Source organism: Ambystoma mexicanum, chromosome 3p (genome assembly GCF_040938575.1).
Source record: "Ambystoma mexicanum isolate Mex_15411 chromosome 3p, UKY_AmexF1_1, whole genome shotgun sequence".
In the NCBI taxonomy this organism is placed as follows: Eukaryota; Metazoa; Chordata; class Amphibia; order Caudata; family Ambystomatidae; genus Ambystoma; species Ambystoma mexicanum.
This window is the reverse complement of record NC_090925.1, coordinates 1,221,496,939-1,221,509,525: the sequence shown is the minus strand read 5'-3', so window position 1 is coordinate 1,221,509,525 and position 12,587 is coordinate 1,221,496,939. Positions and strand designations below refer to the sequence as shown.

The 12,587-nt window shown below is 46.0% G+C and overlaps 1 protein-coding gene across 4 annotated transcripts in view; it reads left to right on the top strand.

The window, feature by feature from the left end:
* The window catches only part of SLC4A9 (solute carrier family 4 member 9), a 1,170,242-nt gene that overhangs the window by 448,557 nt on the left and 709,098 nt on the right, over positions 1-12,587 (top strand). The gene's annotated exons all lie outside the window — the stretch shown is intronic.

Sequence of the window (12,587 nt, the reverse complement as noted above, 5' to 3'; positions counted from 1 at the left end):
ATTCTGCCCAATTCAGAACCCTGGAACAAAAAAGGGAAGAGCAGGACAAGAAAGAGATGGAAACATGTAAGCAACAGGGAAATCCACGTCCAAATAAAAAAAATGATACCAAAGACAAGGAGCAAATTGAAGCCAAGAAAAGGAAAGTGTCCCCTTTACCATCTCCGAGGAAATCTATTTTATTTCAAAGGATGTTGCCTCAAATTAGAAACCACAACTAATGGCCCTAGAAGGGCGGTGTTAAAGAGGAGCTATGTGATGGAGCTCTGCAATCAAACTGCAGCTTTATGCACAATATCAAATGATGATATAAAAATAGTTGAATTCCCTAGGGAACAGAGGATGGACCAAGTCATACTACATCTGACTTCTAACAAGGCCAAGCAGAAATTATTAGCGGCTGGTGACATCCTCAAAAAAAGGGCTTTGGACTTGAGGATCTCGGTGATGACTTTAAGCAAAATAAACCAAAAACAATAATGAAAGAAAGAAAAGAATCCAAAGAAGACATTTCAGTACATAATAAAGAAAACGCTACTGGAAAAAAGTGCATAAAAAACAGATCTGTCGAGGAGATGGCCCCAGAAAAGGATGAAAAAGAAAAAGGAAAAGATGGAGAGAAAAACCAAAAAGAAAACCCATCAATAACAAAAAAAAGTGACGAGACATTGAACACCCTGAGATTTACTGTGGACAACTCACAGAATCCTAAGAGGATGAAAAGTAGCACAAATAAAGCAGGAAATAAAGTAAATGACTGTTCATAGATGGCGAGCAACTTGAACTCTAAGAAGAAACAATAGAGTAAGGAGGGCCAGCAGAGACCCGTCCATTGCGCCTCATGGAACACTAGAGGATTTAAACACCTGCTTTCAAAAGACAGCTGCTTCTTGGCCAAATATGACCTCATCTCGATTCAGGAATCCTGGTTGCGCGAACCTCCAGTGTGTGAGGGCTATGAAGTCTATATCAACCTGGCCAGAAAGGGCCCTAAGGGAAGACCATTTGGAGGCCTTATGATGCTAAAGAAAATAGATAGCCCTTTAAAAGTGCTAGAACATTACACCCCAAATCCATATGTGTAAATACTCAAATAACATTCAAAGTGGAAGAAAGGGAAGTGCCAGAAAAAATGATTCTGATTAACACCTACTGGAGTGAAAACATGCCTAGGCCAATCAATCATGGACACTATCGATAAATCTATGACGGAGGAAAAAGATCCGTGGGACTATTAAACGGGGATCTAAACATCAAATTGCTAGATAAGGAGGGTAAAATCAAAGAAATAGAACAACTATTAGGAAAAGAAAAAACATGGATGAAGGAAATGAGAATCCATGATATGAGAATGCTGAATGGCCAGGCGAGAGGAGATCTAATTGGTGCCAACACATGGCACAGTGGTAAATCGGGAGCATGTCTAGACTATTGCTTTGTAGGAGGGAACACATTAGCTGGGATAAACTCATTCAAAATAATCAAACAAGCGAATAGCGACCACTGTTTGTTGGTAATAGAACTCGTTTGGGAAATAAGACCAACCGCAGGAGGCGAAAGAACGATGGAGACAGAGGTCTCATGGGGAAGAAATCGATTGAGGATAAAAAATCAGGTGATCCCAAAATTGGTGCAAGAATACAAAGATGCCACAATAAACGATGGAAGAGGTGGTTGAGTACAAATGGTTGTTGGAAGCTTTTGTGGTCAAGCATAATTCAACTAAAGCTAAGCAAATTAAAAAAAAACATGCATAAGACGAACTTGTAGTTGGTAGACAAAAACAATATAGAGCGGATCTCATATGTATCAAAAAGGACAACAGTAGAGAGAGAGATGAACTCCTGAGGAAGTGTCGGCAAACATATAAAAACTGACTGCGTTCAACCCGCTACTTGAGAATAAAAAGAGATGCTGAACAAATGCTAGCCGCAATATCCAAAAATAATACAAGAAGTACGTGGGACCTACTTAACAACAGGGACCTCAACCAATCGGTAATAGGTGTCAACCAAGTCTCAGAGGAAAATTGGTTTCAGCACTACACTGCACTATATGCAGGGAAAAATGAGGAAAAAGTCACTAAGGTGAAGCCTGACGACATCCCATGGGCCCTGGATTTTGATAGTGATGATATCCTAATTCTAATAAAAAAACGGAGTACTTCCAGTGCAGCAGACCCAGACGGCATCTCTAACAAAATGCTGAAAGAAAACTGTGAAGACTGGTCTGATCTAATATACGTGCTATTTCAACAAATAAAAAAAGCTAGACAAATACCAACCACGTGGACTGAGGCCTACATTGTACCGATTTACAAAAAAGGAGATCGGGGAAACCCCAGAAATTACAGGCCGTTTGCGCTACTAGACTCAATTGGCAAGTTATTTGCGTCCCTTCTACTAAGGGACCTAAAAAAATGGGCATCTCAGGCTAAAATCTTGGATGAAAGGCAAACAGCCTTCGTAAGTGGTGTTGGTACTGCCCTGAATCTATTCCTGATCAACCTGTTGAAGGCAAAGGCTCTAGAGGGAAAAAAACGACCTACTTGGCCTTTATTGACCTCGAACAAGCATTCGACGGGACAAATAGAGAGCGCCTGTGGTCAAAAATGAGAAACTGGTGTTGCCCTACGGATCTGCTAGAAGCAATTCAAGCCCTCTATACTGATACCTCAATTCAAATCCAAACCACAATAAATGGAGGGCTATCGAGGAAGATCAAAACGTCGCGGGGAATAAAACAGGGATGTGCGTTAGCCCCTTTCCTCTTTGTCCTATATATGCCAGACCTGAAGATCACCCAAGATCAGATCCGCGCCTTCCCTCCGAAGATAAATGGAACCAAGATACTGTGGATGCTATATGTGGATGACACAGTATTTGTAGACCAGACACCAATAGGACTACAAAGACGGATTGAGGCCTTCAACAAATACTTAAAAGATAATGATATGAAGATCAATGTCAAAAAATCCATGATCCTAACCATGAAGTCATGTCGAAGAAAAACTGCAGGGAAAATCCAGACGTGGTCATTGGAAAAAGAAAAATTGGAGGAGGTGGAAACTACAATGTATCTTGGTATAATGATAAATAAAACTGTAATGAACAGGCGCATTACGCGTTAATCCGGGAAAAACTAACGACCCTGACTAACCAAGGAACATGTATACATCGTAGATACGGCAAATTTTCCTTGACGCCGATAGTAACTTTTTATAAGCAAAAATTGGTGGCCGTAATCACGTATGGAGCAGAGGCACTATTAGCCTTAAGATGGGAAGTTTGGAACATAGGCGAGGCCTATTTTTGGCGAAAGATCTTGCGCCTCCCAAATTCGTTACCGCTAGAGCTCATAAGAACAGAGCTAAGGCTACAATCTGTGGTCTCAATTGCGCTATGGAAATCCTTATCCCTTTATAGAAAGTGTATCCTCGACAATCCGTCTCAGCCTTTTGAAATTTTAGCTCAGACGGAGGTACCAAATGAAGACATGATGTTCCTCAACTGGAAAAAGAGATGCAAAGCAAGTTTGGAACAGGTAAATGTCTCGGAAGATACCCTGAAGTGTAACCCAGATAAAGCCAAAATAACTATTCGGTAAAAGGACTGGGAGGAAACGCAGGTGAAAAGACTGAAAAGAAACCAGTGTTATAATATTATCTGGGGAAAAAAGGCTTAAATAGACTTCCACCTTACCTGCTGAAATTCCCATCTAACCACTACAGAGACTTGTTGATGCGCTGTAGACTCAACATATGGCATTGCAGAGAGGTAAAATGGATAAGAAGGATAATTGAAAATACAAAATCTTACTGCAGGTTCTGTAAAAATAAAGACCAACTAGAATCTATCAGGCACGGGATGCTAGCCTGCCCGAACTTGGAATCGAAAAGACAGGCTTATATGGGCAGTTATATTAGTAACATCACTGAGGAGACGGAAGAAGAATACTGGGAGCGGCTACTGACAGTTGAAAAGGTCGGTAGAAACTTAGACGCACTAAAATTTGTCAAATCCCTAAAATTGGACCAGGAGGAAGTCAGTCCTGGACTGTGAGTCAACTCCAGCAGGCCGATTAGATTGAACAAACTAATATCGGCAAATCTTAACCTTTTTGAAGAACATTGGAGATGTCCATTTAATGATGATGAATTTGAAAATGGAGGAATGTTAAAGGTTTAAATTTGATTAACCAATAAAACAAAAGCAAAAAAAAAGAAAAGCAATCTTTCTTTTTTCAGATGTTTATTTACATTTACCAATTAGAGTAACCTATAGGCACAATGACTAACTTGTAGTAAAAATAATCCGCATTTTCTGGATCCAGTGAGTAACACGGCAAATTTTCAGCAAAATTCGAGCTGAATGGTAAATTCACCATTTCAAAATGGCCGCTGGCACATTAAAAACGTGCGCGATGAAGTCATCGCGTCACGTTAGATCACGTGGACGCGGCGCGATGACGTCACCACGGCACAATCGGAGCATAAATAGCAGGAAAGAGCCTAATAACGCTGTCCAGTTAATCGGATGCTTATCATGGCACTGGATCGCTGAACCAAGTAGAAACAAGGTAAGAGAATTAACTTTGTAGCCCAATAAACCAAGTAGTGATAGACAATTACTACTAGCACCCTTTTTCCAAGCACTCTAAAAGGGAATACCCTTTTCTCTTTGTTGTTTTTTCTTTACCCTCTTCCCTATAGCTACAACATTGGACCTTATCCCCAATTTGGAATAAGAGGCAATCTCTTTGCAAATAAAACTATCATGCTAAACTATTCATCTACTTGAACTTGCCAGAACTAGTTGGATGAACATAAAATGTCATATTGGGTGAGTCATGTTAAACAATAAAAATTATAATTTAGGCACAATGATATAAAAATAAAAAAAACAGTTAATTTCAGCATGTGCTATTTAGTACCATTTTAAAATGTGATTTTGGTTCTTTTTTTCTTTTAGAATACATTTCCTCTCCTGATGAACCATTGTTAGCAACAATGGGGAAACACGTGTTGAGAGAGATGCAGTAAGGCAAAGTAAACCTGCAAAAATTAAGGATTTTAAAAAAAATACTTTTTTGAAGAGTTATCACTCCATATCAAGTTGCATTAAGGATTGAATAATCTATGTGGAAATTATATATCTGTTTGTACTAAGGATATGTGACTAATTTATGTGGATATTATAAGGTGTGAAGAAAACACCTACGGGCCGATACATGGAATTACTGTGCGCTGAAATTTTCGGCGCAAGCGTGCGAAAGCGTGCGAATCGCAGTGCCAGTGCGAAAATCGCAGCGAAACCCACGCACAGCGATTCATGGAAGTCCGTGCGTGTGTAAATTCCAGGATGTGCGCCAAAATTCTGCGTGGCGCACACGTCTCCAAACAGCGTGCGCTTCACAAAGTAGGAGGAACAGGGGGCGTGACACGTGGAATGGGGAATAACGCGTGAAAATATGGGCATCACGGGGGAAGTACAGGAGGCAAATGCGCGGAACGCCCACACGCACGTTCAAAACACATATTCATGGAATCGAACGGGGCTAACGCGTGCACTAAAAAAGACGTGCTAATCCGTAAACACGTACGGCAGCAAAAAGCAGGCATACGTGGACCCGTGCAGCATAAAAGTGCGTGCAAACAACAAACAAGCTCAGACGCCAGGATGAATATACCGTTCCTAGCAGAGGTGGTCGTGGGACACCGCAGGAGGAGGAGGAGGATAGTCAGGCCCAGAATTTTTACACCCAGAACCAGCCTTTTTGGGATGCCTGATGACCAGGTGTATGGGAGTTAAAGGTTTCCACCTCACACAATACTCTACCTGGTCAGTGAGTGGGAGGATGACCTCACATCACCCACCCTGTGCTCCCAAGCACTCGGCCCCCTGAAGAAGGTCCTCAATGTACTGCACTTCTTGGCCACTGGATCATTTCAGCGGACAACTGCTATAGTGGGGGAGGGGGGTGTCACAGGCCACGAAGTCACGCTGCCTACACCAGGTGTTGGCCATCATGACTGCACGCCCATCAGTTCGCAGGCACATATACCTGCCCAGAACACCTGCAGAAAGGCAGGATGCCGTCCAGGATTTTTACGGGGTGGCACAATTCCCCAAAGTGCTAGGTGCCATTGATTGCATCCATGTGGCTCTACGTCCCCCCCGGGCATCTGAGCACATCTACAGAAACCGCAAGCACTGGCATTCCATCAATGACCGGGTAGTATGTGATGCCAAAGGAATCATCACCTCAGTATATGCCAACTATCCAGGGTCTACCCACAACAGTTTTATTTACAGAATGTCAACCCTAAACCGGGACCTAGAAGCTGGGTGGCATGGCGATACATGGCTGCTCGGTGAGTATAAATGCCTCTGCACATGCATGCATGTCAGATACTGAGTAATGTCACAACCCCACTAATGATACCCATCATCACCTCCCCAGGGGACAGTGCCTACCCTCTGAGCACCCACATGATGACGCCAATTCGGAACCCCACCACGCCACCCGAGGTAAGATACAACACAGCCCATATTGCAACCTGGGCATAGTGGAGCGCACATTCGGAGTGCTCAAGTCACGCTATTGCTCCCTTGACCGTTCTGGTGGGCAGCTACTATACGCTCCCCCAGTAGTGTGCAGGATCATAGTGGCAGCATGTGTCCTGTACGACGTTGCAACACGCCAGGGCCTGCCGGTGGACATGGTGGTGCCCCCACATACCCAACAACATGCACGCCCGCTGCGCATGGGAGGGAAAAGGGCATGTGGTGAGGCAGCCCGTACGCAGCTGGTGGCTAATTACATCTCCTAAAATCACACCCCTGCGGAGTGCACACAGCCCTGGCACATACCAGCTGACAATCAATGATGATGACATAAGGGACAGTCAACTGTCACTACCATACCAGCCTGAGATTGGTCACCTGGAAGTGCTACATTGTGTGCATCCATACCTACTTAAACACAACCAATGATGTGTGATAAAAAGACACATTCATGCATGAATGACTACCCCCTTGCAAAATACAACATGAAAATAGTGCCATGTCACCCAACCCCTCCCTATCTCAGCTACTCAACACACCATGGCATGTCATGCAATGTGAAAGCAACCAAATGAAAGCACAACACATGACACAAGTGTCACAAAGTGCACTGTCCGAAATGGAAACAGGCCACAGACAAATTGCTCCCAGCAATCAATAAGAAACAGCACACATGAACAAATACTTAACAGCAACACAATACAGAAACACAGGATGAAACAGTGGCAAAATATGACAGTACAAAATCAAAGTAGTGCAAGTCTTACAACCTGAATACGCCAGCACATCGACCCCTTCCAACTGTACAGTGTTACTGCCACGCAAATGTCTCAGTGTACTGCATACAACATGAACTCCATCTGCAAAGTAGACGGCCTTATGAAGACATGAGGAAGGAACCTGCAGATTAGGAGGAAGACATGGATGCACAAGCACATATCAATACACCATGCAGTGTACAAAACAACAACAATATCCACTAGGAATGTCTACACAGTATTGACTACAGACTGCCCACACAGCTCATGGGAGCCCAACGCCACTGTGTGATTCACTGTCACTTGGGCACACCCTTTGCAAGCACATGGAAACATGAAGCAGGAGGGGTGTGTGTCTCACGAACCCAAGCATCTAACCCAAACTCAGGACAAGCCTGCATGTGCCCAGCCGGAATACAGTGGATGCCCACGGGAGCCACACAAGGCAACACACTGTAAAAAAAAATTAAAGAAAATCAAAAATGGCCATGTGGGGGCCTGGGGGGGTGGGGAGGCCACCCAGGAGGTTTGAGGACAGGGTGCACACCAACACCCACCTGCGTGGATGTTGCGAAAAAAAATACCTCCTTGGGCTCATGGCCTGCACGGCTATGCCATTGTGAGAGAACTGGTGTCGCTCTCCTCAGCCTCTGCTGCTGCATCAGGAGGTGGTGGCACTATGGGAGGCAGCCCACGCAAAGCCCGGGTATGGTCCTCCGTGACAGCAAGCATGCGGGTCTGGAAGGTCTGATTCTGGAGGATTAATGTGCGGAGATTCCCATGCAGCACCTCATGGGTTGCCTGCCTTTCTGCACGCATGGCCTCGTGTGATGCCCGGATCTCCTCACGTGTTGCCTGCATCTCAGCTGAGAGCGAATGTGTGAGCCGCTCCAGCTGCTGTTCTGCCCTAAGATTAGTGGAAGCCTCAAGGTCAACCAGAGTCAGCCTGAGGGTATGTAGTTCTTCCCTCAGGGCTTCCCTGTGGGCCTGGGACTCTATTGATATTGATTGGCGTAGAGTCTCCAGTGCCGCCCGTCGGTCCCTGTTGGACGCCAACATGTCTTCCCTGTGTGAATGGCAAATGGAGTCTGTTGCCTTCTGTTATTGCTCCATCTGCATTTCAGGGGGCAGAATGGAAGTGGCCACCCTCTCCATTGCCTGAGCCATCATTTCTACTGATGCTGCCTGTTGGGTTGCAATACCGTACATGGAGTTTTCCCATACTGTATTGCCTGGTGGGGCACGGCCACCGCGTCGACGGGCACCACACCTGTTTGGGGCAAGGCGATCTGCACCTTGCTGTGCTGGCACTGCCTGAGGCTGCAGGACTGCATTCCCCCTCTGATCTGCTGGCCCACGAACAGGATCAGATGCTGTGGAGTGTGACCCTGCATCCGTAACCGCCAAAGGTGCACCTACCAACACGGACATCCCCATAGAGGGTTCTACCCCTGGTGCAGGTGGGTTGGACAGAACAGAATCCCTGCCAGAAACACTTACCTCCGACGGCACATAAGTCTCATCATCCGATTCAGCACCCGAATAGAGGTCTGGGGAGGTGCACCCAGAGACACCCCTGGAGAGTATGGTCTGCAGTAACATTGGGTTCTCACCCACCACCACACCACGTCCCCCACTGGTTCCTGGTCGTGCCAGAGATTCCTCCTGGGTCTGCACCATCTCCTCAACCTCAACAGCATCAAGTGCGTCATCACCTGCAAAAACATGAAAGACAACAAATTGAAACAGGCATGAGCACCATAGCACACACATAGGCCGTGACAAGCCACAGATCCAGTACATGATCAACACATGTCCCAGATTATTATAACCCTGCCATGCATGCACTGTCAAAGAGTTGGAAGTGGAGTCAAAAAGGCAGAAACTGGGGAGGGCAATATGGAAAAGCAACACATTTGTAGCATGTTGGGTAGCACTGGCATCACACATCAGGCTGTGAGTGGCATGTCCAATACACATATGTAGTGATACACAAAATTGCAAATTTGCCAATCAGGGCTTTAGATGACAGCATTAGCCGCTGAAAGCCAATAGTTTATTCAAAGTATGTGCCAAAAATGCTGACAGTACTCTGTTGTAGCACTTCCATTACGCAGTAGTGAGCTACAAGGAATATGCAGGCCTAGTAGGGGTGGTAGGTCACATTATGCATTGTAGATAGACAGGCAGGGCGAAGGCCCCAGCTCTGTAGCTAATAGACATTATTGGAGTGTTTGGAACATTATGGCACCTATATAGCGCTTAGATAGCCAGTCTTAAGCGCTATGAACACTAAGCTATGAGTGCATGCCTTTTAGAGCTTGCTCACATAGGCTTAATTCATCTCGACTTTCTAACTGTAGCCCTGCATGGTTTCGTAAACTGATCTTCTTTTCTCTGGGAAGGCACTGATAAGACATTCCTGAGCTTTCGCGCAGATGGGCTCTAAGTAGGGAAGGGCACAGGAAAGGAGCACAGTGGAAATTCACAGAGTTGGGTTTTTCCATGAGCAAGCCTATATTTTGCACAGGGAAGGTTCTAGAACTGTGCGTCATGGACTGACAGCACGAGATTATAAAAATGTATGCCCACATCACTCAGGTGGGAGATCGATCTGTGGACTTGGTTCGAGCAAAATTGAGTGTCCGGAACCTGTTGCTCTGTCGGCACCCTGCAGCGCTGTCCTCTGAGCGGGGCTTGTTACAGCTAGCTTATGAGGGCCAGGGTCTCCCAGTGCTGATTAAAGGGGCGTAATACTGTGTTTCTCTATGTTTCTCTATGTTTCTCTATGTTTCTCTAAGTTCTATGTTTCTCTATATTTTGTATTTCTCTAAGTTTGTGTTTTGTAATCTTCTCTAACTTGAATCCCAAAATGTTGCTGAAATTCACTGTTTAGAATAAATGCTAAAACTTTTTGAAGGTGTCATTTGTCACTAGCATGAGTTCACTGCTCGGCACAATAGAACCTGTATTTTGGGCTGAATTGGGTAATTTTTGCTCTCAAGGGCTGGTCCCGAGGAAGATTTTCCCAATATCAAGACAACATACATGACACATGGCAGCACACAGATGTCATGTAGCATAGACACGCTAAAGTACAAAACTACAGCAATATGTCAGTGATTGAGTACTGTCACACATCCATGTGAAATCGACATGATGAGAAGATTAATGCTGAATAGTCTTTCAAAATATGCGTGTGCCACACACAGAAACACATCCAGTGCCCAAAAATACTGTCATTCTGGGCTGATCAATGGTTGATCACTTTGACATTACAGGAAACATCTGTCATGTTCCACATGCAAACAGCCCCTTATAATAATTTTTATAGAGGCCAATACTCCATCAGCCTGAATGGTGTAATCATTAACATAACCAGGTAATAATAGTGCCCCAGTGTGGCCTGTAAACAATGACCGAAGCATATCACATATGTTGCAATAGGGCATAGAATTGTCTTGCAAAAAGGGGAGAGTGCAAACAATCAGCATGAAAGAAGACTTACTGAATCAGACCAATGTAGTTGCACGACAACAGTTCAAGGTACAGTGCACAAATGTGGGCTTAATAGGCAACTGTGGCCTGAAGGGATACAGTCCTACCCAAATTCAAGGCACGTGAATGTATGGGAGGAAGCACATGGGTGACCCATACCACTCGGGTGCACACCCCCTCACCTGGCACTCAATCTGAACCCGTCACCCAAACAACATACACATGGATCACACACACATGCATGGCCACTCACCGGACAATGCATCATAATTAGGTAGTTCTCCCACGCCTTGGATCTGTTCCTCTGTGACGCAGGCCCCAGCAACAGACTCATGTTCAGTGAGTTTGTTGTCCTCTTGTGGAGACCCACCGCCAGTCACCAGAGTAGCGGCATGATTTGAGGCCAGCTTGTTCTTTGCTCTACGTTTCAGGTCATTCCGCCGCTTGTAGCAATCATCAGCTGTGCCCCTCACAAATCCAAGGGCACTTATGCAGTCGGCGATGATCTGCCAGTGTGCCTTACGTTGACCAGTTGTGGTCTTGGACCCTGCAGTCACCAGCATTTCGTGGCTATGTGCCGACACATAGGACACAAGTGCATCAAGTTCTGCGTCACTGAAGCAAGGCTTCCTTGACGTGCCGGAGTGTGTAGCCGTGTCTAGGGTCTCAGCCTGTCGTGCCAGAGCACCCTTCTTCCTTTTCTTTAAAGGTGGAGCGGAGCCAGAGTGGCTTACGCCGCTCTGGTCAGTAGGGGCAGAAGCACTGGTGGACTGGGTAGTAGGAGTGTGGGAATGCACAATGACCATAGGTCTTTGTGCAGGCACTGGTTGCAGGGTAATGGTGGCAGGGGGAATGTCAGTTTGATGGACCTGGACCGGCACTGTCCTGACTGGGAGAGTCAGAGCTGGGGCAGATGGAGCTGCAGCTGCCCCTGCAGCCTCCCCACCCTGCATACTTGGGGCAGCAGATGACATAGCTGCCCCAGATCCACGTGGCTTGGTGACAACAACTTGCACCGCCACACGTGGCCTAGACTTGCTGACCTGGAAGTCAGCCTGGGAGTCATCCTGTGCCAGGTCAGGTGCCACAATGGGCTGGTCCAACAGGGGCTGAGCTGGGATGGTGACAGCCACGTTTCCCTCAACCATGGGCGTGGGGCATGGGTGTCCCTGATTGTTCCTCCACACATGGGGGCATAGCGGCACCCTGCAAATCCCGGCCACGTCCCCTACCACGCCCACCACGCCCACCTTTTGAAGGTCGGCCACCTTTGCCTCCCTTACCGCTTGGTCGCCTCCCAACCATGGCACTGATGTTGTTGTGCGTATGGGAGTTGCAGTAAACTATTGTCCTGGGCAATTCGAGGTCAAAGGGGTAGGGTACTAGATGGAATTCATACCCTAGTGCTCTAAGAAGGCTGTCTGTGACCCCTTGGGGAAGATGACGGGTCACTCAAAGCACAGGCAGCCCAAAATCAAAAATTAATGTGCACACAACCCCTCATAGACCACGTGCGTGAAAAAATGAACCCGCACTACGCTGTGGCACCCAGAAACACAAAAATAAGCGTATGCGTAATACACGCGGCCTACAAGGACCTCTGAAGGGGAACGCGACACACGGGGCAATCACAGTTGCTAAGTAAGTGCGGAACTCATGTCTGCCTGGAAAAATAACGTGAAAAACACACCCCCGCCAAAAGAAGAATTGTACGCTGTCTGAGGAGACAGGACAAAAGGAGAAGTGAACTCTGTTTGAGGAAACG